This window comes from Myodes glareolus, chromosome 5 (assembly GCF_982192425.1).
Source record: "Myodes glareolus chromosome 5, mMyoGla1.1, whole genome shotgun sequence".
In the NCBI taxonomy this organism is placed as follows: Eukaryota; Metazoa; Chordata; class Mammalia; order Rodentia; family Cricetidae; genus Myodes; species Myodes glareolus.
In genome coordinates, this window is record NC_142030.1 from 41,983,993 (window position 1) to 42,004,286 (window position 20,294).

General features: G+C 40.8%; 1 pseudogene; it reads left to right on the forward strand.

Annotated features, from left to right (window-relative positions):
* Positions 1-18,381: 18,381 nt before the first annotated feature.
* Positions 18,382-19,746, forward strand: LOC125391945 (F-actin-capping protein subunit alpha-1-like; annotated as a pseudogene).
* The last annotated feature ends 548 nt before the right edge of the window (positions 19,747-20,294 follow it).

Genomic DNA, 20,294 nt, shown 5'->3' on the forward strand with positions numbered 1-20,294 from the left:
CTTAGTCATACCACATCCACAATCAGGAAGCAGAAAGGAATGATGCTTAGGTTCATCACACTTTCGCCTTTTATCCAACCCATGATTTCAGCCAGGCAATGGTGCTCCCCATAGTGGGCAACTCTCCCCATCTTTATGCAGTCAAGATACCTTCAATGCATTTTTATAGACTCACCTCCTAGCAACTCTCGATTTCATCCACTTAACAACACTGACTATCACAGAGTCTAGTGTTAGGTTACAGGTGTTTTAAGTGTCCATTGCAAACCTGATTCCCATGTTGAAAACAAATTGTCAATGTTAAGTGGATTCTTTAGAGGGATCACAAGGGTTTTTGCTTTCATGAATGGATGAACACCTACATAAATTCTTCAGGGAGCTCACTCAACCCTTCTTATCTTTCTGTTATCCATTACATGAAGACTCAGGATTTGTCCCTTCTGGGAGACATAGCTTTCAATTCCTGTTATTCCTAGGTTTGGTCTTTTCATGGTGTCTCATATTTCCTGGATATTTTCTGTTAAGCTTTTTTTAGATTTAACTATTTTTTTTGACCGATGGATCTATTTCCTCTATATTATCTTCAACACCTGAGATTCTCTCTTCCATATCTTGTATTCTGCTGTTTATGCTTGCATTTGTGGTTCTTAATCATTTATTCATATTTTCCATTCACAGAACTCCCTCAGTTTGTGTTTTCTTTGTTGTATCTATTTGGTTTTCAAATCTTGAATCATTTCTTTCATCTAGTTGATTGTTTTTCTTGGTTTTCTTTAAGGGATTTGCTGATTTCTTCTAATTTTCTGTTTGTCCTTTTCTCTACATCTTTGAGGGATTTTTTCATTTCCTCTTTAAGGGCCTAAACATTTTCTTAAAGTTATTTTTTAGGTCATTTTCTTCTGCCTCATCTCCGTTAGTGTATTCCAGACTTGCTGTTGGCCACTAGTATTTAGTGGTGCCATGTTGCTCTTTGTGTTATTGAGTGTGTTCTTACCTTGTTGTCTACCCATCTTTTCCTCCAATTGGTGCCACTGGGTCTGTGTCTTCTGTGGTTACTCCCCCAGGTGCTAGTGGATCCAAGGCTCAGATGGTTGCTCCTCATGGTGGAGTCAGGGTTACAGTTCCGATCACATCACAGGGTCACTAGGTGATACCGGAGGTCAGGTCTGCTTGCACTGGATCCAATGGAGGTCAGGAGGGCAGGTGGGCCTTCCTTGTCTGCTGGCTCCTGCGGAGGTCAACGACACTGACATAGCATTCATCTTGAAATGTTATCTTGAAAACAGAGCCATTGTAAGATACCAAACATACTGGCACCTTGATCTCAACCTCCCAAACTTAGAGAAATAAAATGTTTTTGTTTATTAACAACCAGTTTCTAGCAGTTTAGTGTTGCAGCATGAGCCAACTAAGACAATAGGAGATAGCTTTTATCTCCGAGATGTTCTCACACGTTCTCATACACATGGGTACCAGTCTGCTTCAGACCCACTGACAAGGATAACCCAACACTTTCTTGCTCTTCATAAGAGTCAGTGCTGATGCACACTGCTATGATATTTCATGTGAATCTGAGTAAAAAGGTGGCAGAAAGCAGGCAATCCAGAGATGTATGTGTAATAGGTTGGTTTCAACAATAGAGTCACCAAAACAGTTGGAAAGCGTTCCCAAAAATCTTTTTACCCTTCAGCTCTGTCTGACTCATAGACTTAAGCAGAGAAGCTCTTCTTCCTCTCCTCATCCACCTTGTCTTCCACCACCTCCTCCTCTTCTCATTATTATTATACATCATGGAATTCTGGAGGGGTAGCTATCTGGGTTTACCAGATGCTTATCATTTCTTTCCTCCACCATCCAGTGTAGATGTTCCTTATCCTCTGTCAGGACTTCCACTGGAGTGCGTGCATAGTGGGGGCACTGTCCTTTATTCTGGGGACTTAAGATCTTCACTGCTCTGTTCTATTGTTATGACCCTATTGAGGTTTGTACAGACGGCAAAAGTTATTACTGGGTGTGACAATACTAAAAGATGTTTAGCTGAGTCTCTTGTTTTCACAGGAGGCCTCTTTTTAAATCTATTCTTCCCATTCATGCAGTTCCACCTGTTATCCTCCTAAAGGCTTTACCTTCTATATACTACATCTAAAGTTATGATTTGTTTAGGCAAGTTTCACGGAACTACAATCACTCAGACCTCAGTAGTGATGTACGTCAAGGACAAATTAATGTGTTCTAATTCTCATTAATCAGTTAGATCTCACATCTAAGCAGAATCTTCTTCAGTCTGCTGTACTCTCATATAGGATGGATGCTTAAGAATGACCAGTTTCTTCACTTGCATGAAAGCAAAGGCCATCTTTAAATAAATGATAAAATGAATAAACAAAATGCTGTATGCCATTAAATTATAAGTCTAAAGTTTATCTCAGAATCTGAATGCATACTATTAGCAGAGAAAACATTTTTTCTTTTTTCTTTTTCTTTTATTTTTTCTTTCTTTTATTCCCTCCTGCTCTCCCTCTCATCCTCCTCTCTCCCCCTCCCTCCTTAAGAGATGGCAGGGAACCCTGCCCTGTGGCAAGTCCATGCCCCCCCTCCACCTAGGTCTTGAAAAGTGTGCTTCCAAATAGTCTAGGGTCCAAAAAACCAGTACATGTAATAGAAACAGGTCCCAGTACCATTATCGATGGTTTCTCAGTCCGCCCCCATTAACAGCCACATTCAGAGAGTCCGGTTAGACCAGGAAAAAAAAATTCAATATATGGAGGCACAGAGGCAAAGAGTGGTTTAATGAAAGTGTATTGTTCTAGTTAACTATTTTGAGACTTTTTATACAATTTCCCTCTCTCCCTTTACCCTTCCACTGTAATAAGGGTCTTCCTCTTCTTTGTCCCCTTTCTTCTCTTCATTCTTCTTTTCCTATTTTTCTATCTCTTCTTCCTCTAACAAAATCTTGCTATGTATCCCAGGCTTATCTTGAACTTGTGACTTCCTGCCTCAGCCACCTGATTATAGACATCTTTTACCATGCCTGACTTTAATGTCATTGTCTTTGAGACTAACATTTGTACATATTTTTAGTTTCCATGTCAATGTGAATATGTGGTATTTTTTAGTTCTGTGTCTATTTTAATATAATATCTTCTACTTGCATTACTTTTGTTTTATATGATAGTATTTCACTCTTAATCAGTAAATACAATGTTTAATTTTAGACTTATCTGCTGATGCATTCCCACTTTTTACCATATATTGGCCAGTGTTCATCGTGTTGCAACTTGGAAGTATAGGCATCATCCTGATATGCTGATTTCCTTTCCTTGCCAAAGTCAAGCTTATGTGGGGAGTCAGAACTTGTGCATGCAAAATGCATGCACCATGAGATTTGGCTGAAAGACCTGAGCATCACAGAGTACATATTGCATGAATGCTGGCTTATAGCTGTGAGCCCACTGTAATACATGCTAGGTAATAGGCATAAGCCCTCACATTACATGCATTATAAGTGTCGGAGTAACATAATGAGTCTCCCACAATACATTCCCCACTAATGCTGGGTTATAGGCTTGAGCCTCTCACTGTAAATTCACCATGAGTGCTAGGATACAAGTGTGAGTCATTTACACTACATGCACCATGACTGCTTCACGAGGGCTGGATATAGGCATGAGCCTTTCCCAGTTAAGCACACTATGGATGCTAGCTTACTGGTGTGAGTCGTACACAGTACATTTGCAATGAGTGCTGTTCATAAACATGAGCCTCTTACAGAACATGTACCATGACTACTGGGTTAGTGGTGTTTGGCTCCAACAATACACAAAGCATGAATGTTTGTTTGGTAACAGTCCTTGCACCCTGAGTGAAGTACTATATGCATGAGCTTCTCCCCCACATGCCATAAATGTACCATGAGTTCTGGCTTACTTTTAGGAATTCACACAGTAAATTCACCATGAATACTGGGTTGTAGGAATGAGCCTCCCATAGTAGATGCACCATGAGTGTTGTGTCACAAGTGTGCATCCCCACAGTACAAGCACTACAATTTTTGATAATTTTTGTGGTATAGGCATGAGATGTACATGGTACATGCTCCATAAGTTCTGGATTTTCTGTGAGAATCCCAAAGTATATTCACTATGGGTACTGGTGCACAAGTATCAGCCTACTATAGTACATGGACCACAAACAAAGTGTTGTATACCTGAACCTCCCAACTGTATATATTGTGAGTTCAGGCTTACTGTTTAGAATCTTGCACACTACATTAATAATGAGTGCTGAACTATAGGCAATAGCTTATAGCATTGTATGCGTAATTAATGTTGCTTTTATTATGTAAGTCTCCAGCTTATATGTGCCACGAGTGCTAGGGTACAGGCTTTAGTTTCAGTCAAACACACTCTATGAGTGTTGAATTATAGGTGTGAGACTCTGACAGTAAATGTACCATAAATGCTCGGTTTGTGGTGTGAGTCTCCCAGAGGGCTGGGTTATAAACAGAAGCTTTTCACAGAACATGCACTATGAGTACAGGGTTAAGGGTATCAGTATCCAATAGTATATGAACTATGAATCCTGAATTTGTTGTAACTACAGATTAAGTGAACCATAAGTGATGTGTTAACTGTGTGTGCCCCAAAAGTATACACACCATGGGTGCTGGCTAAGTAATTGAGCCACACACAGTCCATTCACAATGAGTGCTGTGTTATGAACTAGGAGCTTCCCTTGGTGAATGCGCCTTGAGTGTTGGCTTACTGTTTGTAATTTAGCACTGTACATTCATGGTAAATGCTGGCTTATGAACATGAGACTTGCACAATACTAGCACAAACTGTGTTAGTAGTGTGAGTCTCCCACAGTACATAAAAGATATATTGGGTTACAAGCTTACATTTTCAGAATATGTGCACTGAGAGTGATGTGTTATAGCCACATGAATGCTGGCTTAATGTTTTGAATCATGCAGCATACTCTCACAATGAATGCTGGCTATAAACACGAATATCCCACAATACATGCATCATGAGTGCTAGGTTGGATGTGGATCTCTGGCAGCACAAAAATAGTGAATTTTGAATTATCAGCATACACATCAACAGTATGTTCACCATGATTGCTGGCTTGCAGTTTTGAATCTAGCACATTACATTCACAGTGGTTGCTGAGTTATAGGAAGGAGCATTGTACAGTAAATACAAGCACATGAGTGCTTTATCGCAGGTCCGTGTCTCCCAAGCACATTAACAATGAGTACTGGGTTATAGGCATAAGCCTCCTACTGTAAATGCGTGCACCATGGGTACTGCATTACAAACCTTCATCTCCCAGTTATATGCATAAGGAGTTCTAGGTTGCAGGCAGGAACTTCACACAGTACATGAACTGTTGAGTTCTGGCTTACAGTTTGTAATCTATCACTGCACATTCACAATAAGTTTCTGGATTATAGGTATGAACCTTTCATAGTACAGTCACCATTCATGCTGAATTACTGTCTTGAGACTCATGCAGTACATTCACAATTAGTGCTGTGCTATAGGTATGAGCCTCTGACAGTATATTTTCACCATTATTGCTGGCTTAAAAAGTATTGCATAGTACATTCCCAATGAATGCTGTGTTATGGAAATGAGCATCCCAAAGTACCTATACCATGAATATGAGGCTCCAGGCACATGTCTCTGGAGCACATGCAAAATGAGTGTTGTATTAAGCCAAGAGACCACCGTAGAACATGCACAATTGGTCCTGGGTTTTAGGCGTGAGCCTCTCATAGTCCATGTGCTGTGAGGGACAGCTTACTGTTTTGAGTCCCTCACAGTACATTCACAATGAGTACTGGGTTATAAGTATGAACTTCGGAAAGAAAATGCATCTTGAGTGCCAGCTCACTGTTTTTGGTCTCACACAGTACCTTTATAGTAAGTGCTGGACTACAGACTTGAGCCTTACCCAGTACATGCACAATTAATGTTGGCTTTCTTTATTGAGTCTCATACATGCATTTATAATGAGTGATGCTTAATTAGCCTGAACCCATGAAGGTATATGTATCATGAGTGCTATAATTTCTAGGGTCATTCTCACACTGTACAAACACTAGAGAGTTGGCTTACAGTTTTGAGACAGCCAAAGAACATGTAGCATGAATCCTGGTTTATAGGCTTGAGTCTGACACAGTATATGTGCCATCATTGCTGTCTTATTGGTGTAGGAGTTCCTTCTGTTTGTGTGTTGCTTTCATTGGGTAATGAATAAAGAAACTGCCTTGGCCTAGTTGATAGGACAGAACTTAGGTAGGCAGAGTAGACAGAACTGAATGCTGGGAAGAAGGGCAGAGTAGCAGATGGCATGGATCTCCTGCCTGAGACGGACACTGGTTAGAATCTTGCCGGTAAGCCACAGTCATGTGGCTATATACAGATTAATAGAAATGGGTTAAATTAAGATGTAAGAATTAGCCAATAAGAAGTTAGAGCTAATGGCCCAGGCAGTGTTTAAATGAATACAGTTTCTGTGTGATTATTTCGGGTGTAACCTAGCCAGACGGCCGGGAAGGAATAAAGGCCCCCTACTCACCTTGTAACATCTTACTGTTTTAAATATTATTCACTAAAGTAAATGCACCATGAATCCTGGGTTAAAGGCCTAAACTTCCCTCTTTATGTGCACCATGAGTGCTGGATTATATCCACAAACTATCATTTACAATAAATATCCACTTGTCAGCATGGGCCTACAAAATTAACTATATCGTGAGTGCTGGAAACTGGTTTTAATTGTGAACAGTACATTCACAATGAGTGCTGGGTTATAGTTATTAACCTCCTAGAGTCATATTGCAAAGAGTTTGGGCTTACTATTTTGAGTTTTTTAGAATACTTTAGAAATGGGTGATGGGTTATAGGCATGAGACTCCTAAGAGTCAGAATGTTGTATCACAGGGTGAATGTTACATGTTTTATGATTGACTCATGTCTGTAAGCCAGCACTCATGGTCGCTATGCTGTGTGAGGATGACCCTTGTAAGCCTAACACTAATTGTACATGTACCCTGGTAGGCTTATACCTTTTAACGAGAACTTATTGTGAGAGTAATATGAGAACCTGAAACAATAAGCCAGTACTGTTTGAGGTCCATCCATGACTGTAACACAGTACTCATGGTGCACGGTGCCTTTAGACATGTGCCTGGAAGTTCATGGTGAGTGTACCATGGGAAGAGAATGCCTGCAACTCAGCACCCATTGTGAATTTCCTGTGTGGTTACTCAAAACCGTGAGCTAGCACTTGTGGTACATCTATTGTGGGAGGCTCACACCTCCAACTTTAATTGTAAGCACACTGTGATAGGCTCATGGCTGTAAACCTGCCCTCATTGCACATGTATGCTGGGAGGCTCAGGCATATAACCTAGTATTCATGGTACATGTATTGTACTGTGATCTTGGCAGTAAGCCATTACTCATAGTGCCCTCTGGGAAGATGACAATGTATTCCTATCACTCATGGTAAATTTACTCTGAGGCTCAAGCCTGTAACCCAGCACTGATTGAGAATGTTCTCTGAAGATCCATGACTATAATGCAGTTCCCATAAAGCATATATTGTGGGAGTCTCATGTTCATACTACAGCAATCACTGTAAATGTAGTGTTCTCAACTGAAAACAGTTAACCAGCTCTCATGGCACATCTGCTCTGGGAAATTCATGTCTGTTAACATGTACTCATTGTGAATGTATTGTAAATACTCAAAATGATAAGCCAGTACTTGTAATGCATTTGTCATGAGAGGCTCACACTGAAAACACATTATTCAGGGAGCGTATACTGTGAGGGACTCAGGTCCATAAATGAGAACACACTGTGCATATTCTCGGAAGACACACCCCTGAAACAGTGCTCATGGTGCATGTACTCGGGAGGTTCATGCCTAGAACTGAGTGCTCACTGGGAATGTACAATGTAAGACTCATGTACATGCACTGAGTAAGCCTTAGTCTGTAATGGGAACTCGTGTGTCTCACAATGAGTGTTGAGTTGTAGGCATTGTCTTCTCATTGTACACACACCGTGAATGCTGTACTTACAGGCACATGTCTAAAGAGATCATGCTCCATGAGTACTGGGTATTAGACATGAATGGACCTCAAACAGGACTGATTATAACTCATAAATCATGATGCATGCACTGTGGGAGGCTCATGCCAATTACATACACTCATTTTGAATGTGCTTTGAGAGACAACTCAAAATAGTACGTGAGATTTATGGTGTATTTACTCTGGGAGGTTCATACCCTCAACCACCACTCATGGAGAATGTACTGTGTCAGGTTCAAGCCTGTTATTGAAAACTCATTATGATATTCTCTGGAGAATCACACCTGAAAACGCAGTCATGGTGCATGAACTTTGAAGGCTGATGCCTATGAGCCAGTACTCATTACGCATGTACTATACGAGACACAAGCCAGTAACCCAGCATTTATTGTGTATATACTGGGGTGGGCTCATGCCTAACACTCAACATTCACAGGATTTGTATTTTTGTAGGCTCATTGCTCTAACCCAGCAAACCATGGGATGTGTACTGTGGACGGTTCATGTTTGCAATCCAGCACTCATTATAAATATAGTATAAAAGATTTGAAAGAGCAATCCAGAAAATCATGGTGCGTGTACTGTGGGAGGCTCTTGCCTATAACCCATCACACATATAAATTTGCTGTGCAGCCCTTTAAACAGTAACCTGACACCCACATTACTTATTCTGCAGGAGGCTCATGCCTACGAAGCAGTCTTCATTGTGAATGCACTGTAAAGTGTTCGAAATGTCAAGTCAACATTCATGGTATTGTGTGAGATGCTCATACTGTGGGTACTGTTATTACCTAAAGCCCAGAATTCAGCATCTATGTTCTTTAGTGGGCTAGTGGTTTAAGCAAGCACTCATGGTGCATGTACTGTGGAGGTTGACACCTGTATATCCGTAAACATGGTGCACGTACTGTAGGATGGTTCAGTCTGTATTGTAGCATTCATTGTTCTTCTAATCTGTGAGGCTAATGTTAATGTAATATGGAAAAATCCAAATAGTAAGCCAGCTCTCATAGTGCGTATATTCTCACAGGCTAATAACTATAACTCAGCACTAAGTTGAATGGATTGTGTGATACTCAAACCAATATCTCAGCACTCACGGTGTAGTTATTCTGATGGTTTCAGGCTGGTAGCCCAAATAAATAATTTTGCGTGGACAGGTGTGGGTTCAGTGCTGTATTATAGCACACATGGAGCATTACTGTGTGGGAGAATGACAAATATATGCCTACCACTAAGGGCACATTTACCGTGTGACACTCAAGCCTGCAACCCAGCACTCGGTGCATCTGTACTCTAGAGATTTACATCTGTAACACAGGACTCTTGGTGCGTGTACACAGGGAGGATGACACTTGTAGTCTTAACACTCATGATACGTGTACTCTGGTAGGCTCGTGCCTATTATCCAGCACTCACTGGGAATGTGCAGTGCAGGACTGAAAACATGAGTGCTGGGTTATAGGCCTGAGCCTCACACATCACATGCATCATAAATTATTCAGGCTTTTCCTGTTTTTAGTGATGCACAGTGTATTTAAAATGTGTGCTGGGTAATGGGCATGAGCATCTCAGAGTACAAGTACCATGCGTTATTGTAGAATTACTGACAACACCCTCTGACCATCCATGCACAATGAGCGCTGACTTTCATCCATGAGTCCACTGTAGTAATTACACCATGAATCATGGTTTCTAGACACGAGCTTTCCACAGTACACACACCAAGAGTGCTGATTTACAGGCATGTATCTCTTGAGTTTGCAGAACTTTGAGGTTTTGGTTACATGTCTAAGGTACACACAGTACATGCTACATGCTCCATGTATGCTGGGTTATCATCTTGAGCCTCCTACAATAAATTCACCATGAGTCCTGTCCTATTGCTTCAAATCTTACATAGTACAATCACAATGAGATCGGGATCATAGGCATGACTTTTACATAATACATGCATCATGAGTGCTAGGTTACTGTTGTGAATCTCACACAACAATGGATGTTGGATAATAGGCATGAACCTCTTTCAGTATGTACTCCAGGAGTTCTGTGCTACAGGTGTTCATGTCCAGAGCCCATACACCATGCTTACTGGATTATAGGCATGAGCTTTATAAACTGCTTGCATCTTGAGTGCTGACTCACTGTGTGGCATTTTACACATTCCATTTACAACTAGTGCTGGGCAACAGGTCGAGTCTCACACAGTACATGCAAAATGAATAGTGGTTTATTAGTTCAGGTCTCACAAAGTAAATTCAAAATGAGTGCTGGCTAATAGTCCCATGCCTACTTGTACCATGAGTGCTAGGATTACAAGGACCACCTTCTCATAGTACATGCACCATGAGTGCTGCCTTACAGTCATGAGCCCACCATAAAATATGCACCGTGCATCCTGAGTTATAGGCATGATCCTCCCATGTGGATCTTGAGTGCTGGCTTGCTGCCTGAAATCTCACACAGTACATTAACAATGAGTGCTAAGTTACAGGCATGGCCCTACCACAGTATATGTATGTGTATATATTATATATGTATATCTATATATCCCATGAGTGAGGCTCACTGTTTTGAGTCTTTAAAAATGCATTAACAATGGGAACTGGGTAATAAACATGAGTTCCATGGACCATGAATCCTGAGTTAAAGTCATGGGCATCTTACAGTAAATTTAATATCAGTGCTGGCTTACTGTTTTGAGCACTGCACAGCATAATACATCCACAATTAGTGATGGGTTTTAGGCATCAGCCTGGCACAGTAAATGCAGCATGAGTGTTTCATAACATTAGTCTGTCTCCAGAGTGCAAGAACAGGGAGGTCTCGGTTAAAACCTTGGGCATCACACAGCAAATGCACTGTGAGTGCTAGGAATACATTTGTCACACTCCTATAGTGCATATAATAAGTGCTGGCTTACGGGTTTGAGTGTTGTAGAGTAATTTACAATGAATGGTTGGATATAGGCATGAACCTCACATAGTGTGTGCACTATGACTGCCGCATTACAGGCATGCATCTTCAGAGTACAATACACAATGAGTGTTGGGTAATAGGTGTTGGTCACCCATAGTGTATGCAAAAAGTTTTCTGGGTTACTGCTTTGACTCTCACATTAAGGGCACTATTAATGCAGTGTTATAGGCTCATATATGTCTCATGAGCGCTGGTTCACTATTTTGAGTCTCATACAGTATATGAGCTGTAAGAGCTGATTTATAGGGGTCCGTCTCCAGATTACAATCAACAGTAAGTGCGGAATTCATGTTATATTCAAGGTGAGTGTTTGTTTACTTTTGACTCTCACATAGTATGTTTATGACAAGTGCTAGGCAATAGGCATGAACCTCCCCAAATTCACGCACTCTGAGTGCTACATTAACCTCCCACAGTAACTGCACCATGAGTGTTTTGGGTATCACACAGTAATTCACAGTAAGTGCTGGGTTATAGGCATGATTCTTGCACAGCACATGCACTATGAGTGCTGTGTTGTGTGTGTTCATTTCCAGATATATGTACAATGAATACCCATGAGTGCTAGTCCATGAGACTGACATAGACATGCGCCATAGATCCTGAGTTTTATGCATGAGCCTCCCACAGTACATGAACACTAGCTTACTGTTTTGAAGCCTACATATTACACACACAATGTGTGGTGGGCTATAGGCAAGAGCCTCCAATAGGATATGCACAATGAATTGCAAGGTTATAGAAATGAATCTACCCAAGGATATGCCCTATGAATGTTAGATATTAGGTAAGAGCCCACCAGAGTTTATAGACCATAAGAACTGGCTTGTTTTGAGTCTAGCATAGTACATCCACGATGACTGCTAGACAACAGGCATGAATGCTGCCTAGTACACACATGGCAAGTGGGGAGTTGTATATGTCTGCCTCTAGAGCACATGTACCATGAGTAATGCATTACAGGCAGGAGCTTCACAAAGAACATATAACGAGTGCTGGCTCACTATTTTGATCACAGCACATTTACAGTGAATGCTAGCTAATAGGAATGTGTCTACCAGAGTATATGTACATTATACTAAGATTACAAGGGTCCTTCTGATACAGTATGCAAACCATGACTTATAAGAATGAGCCCACCAGAGAACATGTACCATGACGTCTGGATAATAGACAAGAGCTTACCACAGTACCTATGCCATGAGTGTTTCATTGCAAGTGTCTTGTCTGCAGAGTAAAACAACCAATGAATTCATGGTTACAGGCATGAGACTCCCACAGTTCATGTGAGATGGGTGCTGGCTTATTGTTTTGAGTCTTGTACATTTCATTTACTGTAAGTACTGGGTTATATGTATGAACTTCCCAAGTACACGCACCATAAATTCTGTGGGATAAGCATGTGTCTTCAAAGAACATGCGTGATGAGTTCTCAGTGGCAGGCCCATGTTTCACATATTACATGCTCCATGAGTTCTGGGTTATAGGCAGGAGACACCAATAGTAAATTCACTATGAGTAGTGGCTTTACTGTAGTGACACCACAAATTTACAGTGTGTGCTGTGTAGTAGGCATGTTCTTACTACTGTACTTGTATCTTGAGTGCTAGGTTTATAAATGTCATCTACCCACAGTACATCTGCCACGGATGCTAGCATACAGTAATGGGCTGCCCATCGAACATACACTGTCAATCTTGGATTCTAGGCATGATCCTTCCATAGTACCTGTCCTGGCTCACTGTTTTGAGTCTCACAGAGAACATGAACCATGAGTGTTGATTTACAGGGCCAAATAATGGCGAATCAATCCCACACCAATTATGTTTTAAGGGGGTATTTATTTTTGGGGGTAAAACTTACATACACCATAAACCGTCAGGAAGGGAGCCTAGTAGCTGGAGCAGGAGCCGGGAGTAGGAGCCGGAACCAAGTGCCGGAACCAAGAGGCCTGAGCCGAGACTTGAGGCTCTTTTTAAAAGAGAAATATACCACGCCCCAGTGGGCTGATATTTCAGCGGCTATTGGCTGATGGAGCGGAAGGCGTTCCCACAGCACTGTGGGCTTGTGCTTCAGCAACTATTGGCTGAAGCAGCAGAAGGTACTCCCCCAGCAGGAGTCTGTCTCCAGATTACAATGAACAGTGAATGCTGGATCACAGGCATCAAGCTCTCACAGTACATTCAAGGTGAGTTCTGGCTTACTGTTGTGAATCTCACATAGCATGTTGATGATAAGTACCGGGTAATAGGCATGAGCCTCCCAAGTACACATCCCATGAGTTCTATGTTTCAAGCTTTCATCTCCAGCATACAATCACCTTGGGTACAGGGTTACAGATTTGAGCTTAACATAGTACATGCATCATGATTGCAGGCTTACTGTTTTCAGTCTTGCATAGTAACATTCAAAATGAGTAATGGGTGACCAGCATGGACTATAACAGTATAAGGACCAAGTAGCTTACATCCAACAGCCCACCAGAGCTCATGTACCTTGAGTCTTGCTTTTAGACATGAGCCATCCACAGTACATGTACCATGAGTGGTGGCTTCCTGTTTTCTGACTCACACAGTTTGTTCAGAGTGAGGTAATAAGTAACAGACAAATTTCTCACGGCATATGTGTCATGAGTGCTGACTTACAGATGGGCATCTCCAAAGTCCACACTATGGTACTGGGTTACTTGTATGAACCTTACACAATACTTTCATCTTGAGTGCTGGCTTAGAGTTTTAGGTGTTAAACAGTACATTCACAGTGAGTGCTCATTAATAGGCATGAATATACCAGAATACTTGCAGCATGGATGTTGGGATTATAAGAGTCAATTTCCTATGGTACAACCACCATGACTGCTAGTTTACAGTCAAGAGCTATACCTACCAGAGATATACCGTTGATCCTGGAATATAGGCATGTACTGCCCAAAGTACACATACCATGAGTGCTGATGTTATGTTTTGAGTCTCTATCAGTATATGTATGGTGAATGCTGTATTACGGGTATCTGTCTCTAGATTATAATGCACAATGAGTGTGGAATTACAGGCATAAAGTCTCATAGTACATACCAGGTTAATGCAGGTTTACTGTGTAGAGTCTCACCATGAGTATTTGGTTATAGGCATTAGTGTCCCAAGTTTTCTCAACCATGAACCCACCATAGTGTGTGAACAATGAATGTTGGATTAGATGCACAAACATACCACACTACACATACCAGGACTGCTGCATTATAGGCATCTAGAGTTCACTATGAGCCTTACAATACATGCATCACGAGTGCAGGTTTTATGTTTTGACTAGCATATAGTGCATCCAGAATCAATGTTGGGAGGTAGAAATGAGCATCCAACTCTATGTATACCATGACTGTTAGGATTACAGGTGTTACCTTCCTACAGAACATGCACAGTGAGTACCAGTTTACAGCCATGAGTTCAGCATAGTACATACACCATGAATCCAGGGTTATAGGCACAGGCCTCATATGGCATGTGTAATGTGAATGCTGGCTTACAGCTTTGACTCTTGCATAGGTGTCCATATCTAGAGCAGAAGCACAATGAGTGTTAGGTTACAAGTATGAGGCTGTCACAGGGCATGTAAGAAGAGTGCTGTCTTACAGGTTTTAGTTGCATACATTACATTATCTATAAGTTCTGGGTAATAGGCATGTGTCTCCATAATACATGCTTCACAAGTTCTGGTTTTCTGTTTTGAGTCTTTCATAATATATTCAAAATTATTGTTGGGTAATAAGCATGGATATCTCATAGTATGTGCACCATGAGTGCTCGGATTACAGATGTTATTCTCCCACATTACAGGTACCATGAGTGCTGGCCTATAGTCAAGAGCCCACCATAGTATGTGCACAATGAATGTTTGGTTATTTGTATGAACCTACCAGAGTACATATGCCAGAAGTTCTGTATTATAAGCATCCAGAGTTTGTTCACTATGAACAGTGGTGCAGGCATGGGCCACACCAAATATATGCATTTTGAGTGCTGACTCACCATTTTGGGTCTTGTACAGTACATTCTCAATGAGGACTGTGTAATTGGAATGCTTTTAACAGAGTACATGTTAAGTTTAGGTTTGTTTGGGGTTAGGGTTAGGTTTAGGTTTAGCATTAATATTAGCTTTAGGGTTAGGTTTAGGTGACTTATGAACTCAGGGTTAGAGTTAACATTAGGGATGGATGAGATTTAGGTTTTATGTTAAGGGGTAGGGGACTTTAGGAACTCAGGAACTCAAGATTACAATTAGAGTTTGGGTTAGTGTTTGGGTTTTGGATTGGCTTAAATAGAGCTAGCTTTTTCTCCTTTTTAGTTGATTTTTGTTGAGCTCTAGATTTTTCTCTGCTCCCCTCCCTTCCTCTCCCTCTGCCCCTTCAACCCTCTCCCAAGGTCACCATGTTCCCAATTTACTCAGGAGATCTTGTCTTTTTCTACTTCCCATGTAGATCCATGTATGTTTCTCTTAGGGTCCTCATTGTCGTCTAAGTTCTCTGGGATTGCGGTTTGTGGGCTGGTTTTCTTTGCTTTAGGTTTATAAACCACTTATTAGTGAGTATGTATGATAATTGTTTTTATGGGTCTGGGTTACTTCACTCAAAATGATGTTTTCTAATTTCATCCATTTGTCTGCAAAATTTAAGATGTCTTTGTTTTTGTTTTTGTTTTTTCCTAGTGCGTAGTACTTCACTGTGTAAATGTATCACATTTTCCTTATCCATTCTTTGGCCAAAGGGCATTTAGGTTGTTTATAGGTTCTGGCTATTGCTAGCTTGATCACTGAACCTAGGGTTGTTTAATTGACTTCTGGTACTTGGGGATAACATTAACCTTAGGATTAGGGTAAAAGTTAGAAATAGGATTCAGTTTAGATAAAGTCTAGAGCTCATGTTTAGGATTCGAGCTTGGGTTGGGTTTGGTTCATGATTAGGGTGACTTTGCAGTACAGAATTAAGGTTAGGGTTAGTGTTAGGTGACTTGGAACTCAAATTTTATGGGTAGTTGACTTCTGAAACTTAAATTCAGGTTTAATGTTAAGATTAAGGTTAGGTGTATGTGAATCCTGAAACTCAAGGTTAGGGGTAGAATATATGTCAGTGTTGGGTTACTTGGATTGGGTTTAGTGGGTAGGGAAAGTCTTAAAGTTAGGATTATGGTTAGGTTTATTGACTACTGGAACACAGGTTTAGGGTTAGGGTTAGGGTGAGGTGACTTCTTTAGTTCAGAGTTAGGTTTAAAATTATTATTATTATTATTATTATTAAATACATGAGGATTGTTGGAGTAGTGTTAGATTGGGGTGATGTTTAGGATTAGGTGACTTCTGTGACTCAAGGTTAGGTTTGGGTTAGTTTTTTGGTTAGGTTTTTGTTTGGATAGTATCTGGAACACAAGGTTAGAATTAGAGTTACTTAGGCATAGGTTTACAGTTATAGTTGGTGGTAGTGTTAGAATTAGTATTATGGAAAGTATGGAATTAGTATTATGGTAGGTAACTACTGGAATTCAGTATTAGGGTTAGTGTTAGGATTTGAGATTATTGTAAGAGTATGATGACTTTTGCACTCAGGGTTAGATTTAGAGTCTGTTTTATGGAACTCATTAATTTTAGGGCTAAGGTTAGCGTTATTGTTATAATTAGGTGGTTTATAATACTTATGTTAGGGTTACCATTAGGGTTGGTAATGATGTGTGTATCCCATGGTGTTTAAACCATGAATTCCAAGTTCAAAATACGTGTCTCCATTGTATATGCACCATGGGTCACATATTATATGTGTGAACTTCCCACAGTACATTCATCATGAGACTGACTTACTGTCTGTAATCTAGCACTGTACATTCATGATTAGTTATTGGTAATAGGCATGAACTTATTCATAAGGTACTTGAATATGTCTTATAGGTTTTTAGTTACACACAGTATATCGACAAGTGTTCTGGGTCTATGGTGTGATTCTCCATCCGTATTTAAACAGTAAGTGCTGAGTTCTAGATGTGTTTCTCCAGATTATGAGGGTAAGCACATTAGCTGCACACAGTGCATCCTTGGTGAGGGCTAGGTTATAATCATGAACATCATACAGTGAATGTGCCATGAGTACTTACTTACAGTTTGGAGTCCTGCAAGGTAGATTCACTATGAGTGCTCATAAACATGAGCCTGGCACAGGATACCCACCATGAGTGCTTGGTAGTCGACTGGGTCCCCCACAGTACATAAACCATGAGTGTTGGGATACAAGCCTGAGTCTTCAGAATATGTGCACCATTAATGACGTATTATGGACATGAGCCACACACACTAAAAGCACCATGAGTATTGGCCTACTGTTGTGTGTCATGCACAGTAAACTCTCAATGAATGCGGGTTATAAACATTAGCCTCCCACAGTACAGGCACTGTGAAAGCTGGATTAATTGTGTGAGTCTCTCATAGTACATATACCATCAGTGCTGGGTTACAGGAGCACATCTCCAGAGGGCAAACATCATGACTGCCAGATTACAGGCATTAGCCTTGTCCATTTCATGCTCCATGAGTGCTGGGCTATAGGAATGAGCCTCCCACAGTACAGGTACCATGAGTGCTGTCTCATTGCTTTGAATCATGCATTCTTAATTATTCCTGATGAATGCTAGGTTATAGACATGAGACTCTCAAAGTTTAGGCACCACAGTTGTTGCCCATTGTTTTGAATCATGCGCAGAGCATTCATACTAACTAGCATGGTGTGTTAGTGGTGTGAGTCTTCCACAGTATATGAAACATGATTGCTTGGTTTCACGCATGCATCTCCAAAGTTCCGTGTATGCATTTCCCATAGTACATGCTTACTGTTTGGAATTGAGCGCTGTAAGTTCACAGTGAGTGCTGACTTGTAGACATGAACCTTGTACAATAAGTCCAAGCATCTGAGTCCTCTGTTACAGGGGTGTCTCTCGAGTACATTTACAATGAGTGCTTTGTTATAGGCATGAGTCTCACAAAATACATGCTCCATGAGTGCTGGTTTACAAGCCTGAATCTCCCACATAAAATGTACCACCAGTGCTTGCTCATTGTTTTGATTCTCACAAAATACATTCATAACAAGAGCTGGATTACAAATATGAACCCTGCTTAGTACATGCATCATGAATGCTGGGTTAGTTGTATGAGTCTCCAACAGTACATAAATGATGGATTACAAGTGCTGAGTTTGAGCTTCCTTCTCTGTCTGTCTCGCACCCGTCATCACAGGGCTGGGCCAGAGCAGCCAAGATGGCTGGCTTCGAGGAAGGAGTGTCGGATGAGGAGAAGGTACACATAGCTGCTAAATTCACCACCCATTCACCCCCTGGGGTGTTTAATGAAGTATTCAATAATGTCTGGCTACAGTCTCCTCAGGGAAGGGGTGGTACATACATTTTCACAGTATAACATGGATCAGTTCACACCTGTGAAGACAGAAGACTACAATGATCAGGTCTTAATGACAGTGCACGGTGACCTCAGAAACAGCAGGTTTTTAGACCCAAAACACAAAATTTACTCAAGGTTTGTTCATTTACAGAAAGAAGCACATGACCCCCAGCCAGAAGATGTGGATGGAGGCTTGAAATCTTGGAGAGAGTCCTGTGACAGTGCTTTAAGAGTCTATGTGAAAGATCATATTCCAATGGCTTCTGTACTGTTTACTCTATAAACTATAGATGGGCAACAGACCATTATTGCATGTATTGAAAGCCACCAGTTTCAGCCCAAAGACTTCTGGAATGGTCATTGGAGATCAGAATGGAAGTTCACCATCATTATTATGAAGATAGCAGTGTTTAGTTGGTCAGTCATAAAGATGTGCAGGATTCAGTAACTGTTTCTAATGAAGCCCAAACTACCAAGGAGTTTATTAAAATCAGAACGAGTACAGAAGATAAATATTAGACAACAATTAGTGAAAATTGTCAATATCAGACGCTATATTCAAGGCCTTACACCAGTAACTTCCAGTTACCCACTGTGGAGATTTGGAGACAGTGTTAAAAATGCAGGGATCGTGCCACTCACGCCAGGCGAGGTGTTGAGTACTGCCTTGGAATCTAAGAGACGTTCCATGGAATACTATGGGACATTTCAGAGTGACAGGTCCTCTGACTTTTAATTCTGAGAGCAAGTGTCACATACCCTGTGGTTTGTGAAAGTGGCTGTCCTGAGGCCGCAGTCTCAGCTTGAAGCAGCTGTTCTGCTCACTGAAGGAAGTCTTAGAATAGATTGGGACAGTGAGATAATGTCTCTGGAGACCCTTGTTTAAAATAGGCTAGGATTTCTTGCAAGCCCCCAGACCACCCTTGCTACGTTAAGCTGCTTTGTGTGCATAATCTAAATAAGTCCGTGGTTAACTCATGATCTATACTTCCTCTTTAAACTGTTGACTGAAGCAATTGTTTCCAAAGCATATAAAAGGATTACTTAATAAACACAGCATGCAGTTTGCAAATGCTGTTTTCCGCACTACATCCCCTGTGTCCTGGTTTGTTCAACACTCTTTCCCAGGGACCCCCGACACACTAGACGTCGACAACCCACACCAAAATCAAGTGGAACAAGATACTCAGTTACAAGTTTGGCAAAGAAATGAATAATTCTTAAAGGCCAACTGTAGAAGGAAAGCAAAGGATTCACCATGGTGTGGTCCTATTATCAATAAGTGATTTATAAACAAACAAGAGTGATATTTTACTAGTTAAGAAAGTTAACAGATCTTCTAGCCTCATGGAATACTATTGAACCTACAGAGCTGTCTTGATTCTTTTGTGTATGTGTTCTCTGCCTTGTAATTTTCTATTAACAAATATCTACTTGTAAATATATATATTTTAAAATTCTGCTACATTTAATGTCTAAGAGATCTATCCTGAAGTCATTTTATTGTTTTGAAAATTTTCTATCCATGACATCCTATTGCTGGTTTTTGCAGAGTATTTGGTCAGTACTTTTTAACCCCATAATTTAATGCATTTCCAGTGCTTCGGTAGCTTTTACTGATCCACCCATTGTTAAAGAGGCTGTGTTACAGCTGTAGCTAAGGGGACGACACACTCCTTCTCTGTCTGCTTCGATTGTTTATAGCATCTCACAATTATAGTCTTTTATACATTTGGATTGAGGCTTTTTGGGTCGCCAAAAAAGAAGCAAAG